The following is a 5,777-nucleotide window of genomic DNA, read 5'->3' on the forward strand; positions in this document are numbered from 1 at the left end:
ATTGGTGGGATGTCTTGATTAACCCACCTGGGTATCATGGCAACAGAAGACCAAAACCAAGGCAAACTACTTGCACAGTTGATTAGTGAAAAATTAATGGCACTGGAAAATCACTGTCCTGTGTTTGAAAAACGTAAACAGAAGATAATAAATTGACACTTTTGCAATGCAAATGGGTACAGAAAACAAACAGCTGTTCATATGGCATTTACAAAATCATTTACATGGGTGGCAAGCGTAGGGTACTTCAATCTCTGCTCGATGTGACCGTGCATACTAGTTACCCCCAACAACTGGAAGACGAAGCTGAGGACAGCTGGTAGTCCTCAACCCTCATCCAACCATACCAGGTGGGCAACATTAGCACTGCTCCCGTATGCATGTCAGCAGACGGGGGAAGTATGAACGTTGCCCATCATTGTACTTGTTCCTCCACACGAACTCGTACAGGTACGATTGGAAGAGGGCCTCGGACGTACCGAACTGTCGCTTCAGCTTCCTCTTTGCCCTCATCCATGTGTTTTCGATGTTGTTGGTGTGGATGGCGGGGTTGTTGGGGTCCACGAAATGTTGTTCATGCACGATCACATCGTGCAGGTATACCCCCCCGCCTAACTCCTCCAAGTGGTGGTCGGAACGCCATCCATCCGAGATGATGTGGGAGCTAGGAAGGATCCACTCCAGGATCAGGGCCTCAAGCGTGGGCCTGGTCCGGTCTTGTACTTCCACCATGAAGCACTGCCCTGTCTCACTTTCAATGCCCCCAAAGACCCAATGCCCCTCACGCCACTGGCCCTGGTGGTACTTCCTGTGGAAATATTTGGTCTCGTCTATCTCCACGACTATTGGTTGCCCAGTCTGGAGATCGAGGCCGCCGATCTGCTGCGGGTGGCGGCGCAGGTCTTCATCACAGACCTGCACACACACACACACACACACACACACACACACACACACACATAAACTCAATTTCAGAAACAAGCATATCCAACCCATAGCAAAATATACCAAACACAAATATGAACATTATTATCGTTTTCTAAATGAAGCGTCGTGAGCTACAGTGAAGTTTAACCCCAAAACTTGACATTTAGGTAAATTGGGGTGAGGGTGAAAGTATACATGTTGAACTTGTATATCATGCTTACCTCACGGATGAAGTTGCACCAGTTGACGACTGTCGTGGTGCTGATCCCCAGCTCTCAGCAGATCTGGGCCTGGGGAAAATCTGCCGCCCAGAAATACAGCAGCAGGATGCTCTTCGTGAGAGATAGGTGCGAACGTTTGAACCAGCTGTCAAACCTGCAATGAGATGGATTGAAATGTTTACTGCTTAACTTATTACTCAGAAAAGGGAGAGGTGGAAAAAGGGGAGGGTGGCGGTGGTCCCTCTTTCTTTTTTGCCAGAACAGATGCGATAAGACAGAAAGCGAAAACAGGGTGCACATAACACGTACCATAAGCCACGAAGACGTACCTGATGTTTTTGGTGGCACCTCGGCACTGGGCCAGACACTTCCAGCGCTTGCCGTCTATATGACCATTGTAGGTCGAAACGGTCATGTCATTTCCACAGGCGTGGCATAGCAAGTGGTTTCTCAGCAGGCCTCTTCTCGCCAACCACTGTATGGCCTCGTCTGTGGTATCCACTGCTGGAATCAATTCCAGCAGTGTCCACTCCTCTTCAAGTACCTGTTGGGGCTGCAAAACCTGGGCAACAGGAACCAAGTTTTGAGGGTTTCTTGGTCGTCCGCCCGCCATTTTTATATTTTCCGCGGTTCTTACTTCTTCTTAGCACGCGGTTCCTACTTTCGGTTTCCAATGAAAACACACAGATTCCTACTTTCGGTTTCCAATGAAAACACATAAAGATTCCTACAAACTCGGGCTTGGAGCAACAGAAATGAAGTGGTGGTCAGAAAATCAGATTTTGCGCCGAAAAAGTCAACAACCGAAATTGACATTTTGCAGGCTCGTGCATCTTTGCCGACACTCCAGTATCCTTTGTACCAATTTTCAGAATGATCGGTTCAGTAGTTTTTCCTCTGGAACTTGCCATGCCACAGACAGACAGACAGACAGACACACACACACACACACACACACACACACACACACACACTGTTTTATCAATTTCTGATGTCTTTGTTGCAAATGGGAGTGGGAGGGGCGGGGAGGGGCGACCATTTGTGCTAGGATGTCTAACGTGACAGCTAAAAAAAAAAAAAAAAGTGAGGCGACAGAGGGGCACCTAGAGTCTAGGTGTGGCCCGGCCTCCTTAGAGTGTCAGGAGTTAAGGGCCGAAACACTTGATTAAGGGGGTTTTCTTCTCTGAAGACCCTGTGTTGTCCAGCTCTCCGCAGAGTTTCTCTCCACTTCCTACTTTCGGTTTCCAATGAAAACACACAGAGATTGATGACGCGTTCACCCACGTGATCAGCAGTCAAAATGACGTGCAGGTGGGGAAGGAGTACTCAGCTTACTGCGTATTTGTCGCAGTTTCATGGGAAAGGAGTGGTCCTAGAGCTTAGCTGAGGGTTCCATTCAACTCAGCGCATCAAGGTGAGCCTAAAACACCCTTTGTTTTTGTCTAAACAGCCCCCCTGAGTTTAGTATTCTAAAGTTGAAGACTACCAAACAGTAGGCTATTCTTGTCTCAAAACTTGTATTTTTAAAAAGCAGCAAATTTTCGCTGTAAAACAGCTTCTTCAGGCAAGAAGCCATGCGTGTGTCGTCATTCTCTCGTCGTAGGTGTGTCACGTGATGTGACGTCATATGCAAATGAGGTTAAAGGTTATACCGCAGTATGGATGATTTTGCAATCCCGATGATTATTTAAGTCAATAATAATATCACTACTTTGAATTTGTGGATGGAAGTTAAAATATTTTGGACTTAGTCCAAAACATCGGTCCATGGACCGATGTCTATTTTTTGACTGCTGTGGCAGTGGGTGGGATTAGGAGGTGTCGCGGTATGCGAAGGAGAATAGTGACGTCATGATGCTAAAAATAGGTTTTGGCGTTTTGGAGGAAGACCATGTGTTTTGGAAGAAATGTTTTTTCCTGTGTTTCCAGTTTCATCAACGACGAATTGCATCTGTCTGTCATTCTGTGCCAGAAGTCTTCTCTTTGCTAACTTCTGCCATGGCCTGAGTTTTGCTTGTGTCAGATCTTCCTTGAATTTCTTTTTGACTTGGTAGTTGTGTATGTCGTTTATCGCATCCTTGAGTACTCGGTTTTTGTTTTGTTTTTTTGTTTTTTGTTTTTTTGTTGTTTTTTGTTGTTGTTTTTTTTAAAAGGTGTTCCATGCCGTACTCGTCGATGAGATCTGACTCAGGTGCCTTGTCTTGGATTGCTTTTATTAATTTTGAAATATCTGTCCTCCGTCCTTGGTGTTGTGTGGCAGGTGTGTCTCCTATCTCCACGTAGTTGTCTTTGTCCGATTTTGTACAGTAGTCCCTGTTTTCTTCAGGTTTTCCGCGTGCAATTTCCAGATGGTTATTATCTAGTCCTGTGATTGTCTTGATCTTGTTGAAACGGAGTCTTTCGTTGCACTGGAAGTAGCCTTGAAGGTGCGGCGTGCCTTGTTCACCAACTTCGTGTCCGAAAATCATGTATTTTATCTTGGCAGTGTTGCCAAAGTCGATGATTGTTTGTCCATAGTTGGAAGGACGGAGGCGACGTCTCCTAATAGCTCATGGTGATGATGGCACCTAGATGTCAGAGAACGCCACGGGTTCTGAAGGAAGCTCCTCCACAAAATCCCATTGGGACTTATGTGGTGGTGTTGAGCCTAAGCCCTCCACCTTGAACTCCTTACCCACCATTTTAGCCTCATCAAGTGGCGGCGCATCGAAATCGATGTGAACAAGGACAGAACTGTCCAGTTCGCTCAACATCATCTCCAACATGCCATGGCTAATACGTCCAAACTTGGCTCTCACTCGCACTAACTCCTGTGCCCTTCTCAAACCCACCCCAGGAATAATCTCCATAAGTTCCAGTGGTGAGGTTTGATCAACAGGCAACGGTGTGTTGCTAGTAGCCATGCTTTCTTGTTTTGCTTTTATGTCTCTACCAAAGTTATAATATTCTCTAAAGAATTTTCAAATGACCCGAAGAGTATTACTAAGACTTCTTGTGTGGGTAAATATATATCTTGCAGTGTTCACTGTATTAGTGCGTTAGGATTTACAATAGAACTGTGCACACAAAATAATAGATATGGCAGTTCACCACAGGATTCACCTCAGAGTTGAGTTCACCACAAAAGTCACAAGTTCAGTTCTCATGATAACATAAATTAGAAACAAATATAAATATAATGTCCCTGAACAAACCGTTCTTCTTCACTTGTGGTTCGAAAAATAATAATGAATTGATCCCAATTCTGACACCACTAAAGTGTCAGTGCCGTATACAATTAACTAAGATGGCCGGTCGTCGGGCAGTGCACTTTTATGGGACAAGCACCCATGGCTACTAACTGTTGCTTATTGTCGAACTCGGGCAGGGTTGTCAAGTCAGGTGGTAGACGTAGTTGGTGAGTGTAGACGTATTGGAGTTGGCTGCCATCGCAGGGTGGTTGACTGGTGCTGGCAGGTCGTCGTTGTCAAACAGGGAAGTCTTCTCAGTGCTCGTGCAGAGATGTTTAGTCTTCGAAGGTGAAGCGCACACTGCACCGGCTTTGCTGATGTTGCAGGGTGACCAAAACACCAGTGAGTTGTTTGCAGCACCCCTCTTCCGCTAGCGGGAGTAACCGCCCCTTGGTGTTGAGCTTCCGGGTGAAAAGACATCTGCTAACCACATTTCACAACACTTCTCCTCCTGGCAGACGGGTCGGAAAGAGAAGAGTCTAAATAAAGGGGGTACATCCTCCATGATGTGAGACCCAGCTGATAATTATCCTCCAAATGCCGGAAGACGATTGTCCGGCTACGGGTTTAAGTAGAGTAAACGGTAGGTCCAACATGACCGTTACTGTAATTATTTACAACATAAAATATAAGCAAATTTAGATCTAAATGGCAGATCTAGCAAATTTAGTTACGATGGACAATCATCCATAATTTAACTCAAAACTATACAATAACTAGAGGCAACCTGCAACTGGCTCTAATTCATTTATAAAAAATGCAACTGCCTCTGACTGTAACATTGGTCTCAAATCAAGTGGAGTAAAGACGAATCATGCAAGCATACATAGCGTTATAAGAACAATACCACACATATTTGAAGAATCAATAATCAAAGTAATGTCCCTCTTCTTTAGAACTTTACTAGCTAAAGCTGTAGATCTAAAATTAACAGCAAGAACAAAATGAACTATTACCATTTCAGCTTCCAAGGCTTTCATCTTAAACTGCTGCTACTGTGACAGTCTAGATCTAAATGCCATAAGCCTGCTGTTATCAAAAGGCTGCACCAAAATTCTGGAAACACCAATGTTAGTAATGTTTCAATCTACTAACTTCAACATGAGGGTTTGTATAGGTAACTATCTCTTGGGGAGACAAACTGTATGGATCCTTGCACAGTAAAGTGCCGCAAACCCTACTGTAGTGTCAGGATAACTCTGGCCTACATACACTTTAGGGGATATAACTGTGCGAGATAGTTCGCTAATAGGTGACAGCGCAATGCAGGCAGAACCTTTTTGGACACTGACCGTTAATAAGTCTGTGTTGGTGCCGGCTCAGCTTAGTCCTCCCCGTACTGCGTGAGCGTCTCTCTACGAGCTTTCGCTTTCACTTTCACTGCGTTGACGGCCACAAT

At 45.1% G+C, this 5,777-nt stretch overlaps 1 pseudogene; it reads right to left on the minus strand.

The window, feature by feature from the left end:
• Positions 1-360: 360 nt before the first annotated feature.
• LOC143287844 (uncharacterized) lies at positions 361-1,761 on the minus strand (annotated as a pseudogene).
• Positions 1,762-5,777: the final 4,016 nt, after the last annotated feature.

Source organism: Babylonia areolata, chromosome 12 (genome assembly GCF_041734735.1).
Source record: "Babylonia areolata isolate BAREFJ2019XMU chromosome 12, ASM4173473v1, whole genome shotgun sequence".
Lineage (NCBI taxonomy): Eukaryota > Metazoa > Mollusca > Gastropoda > Neogastropoda > Buccinidae > Babylonia > Babylonia areolata.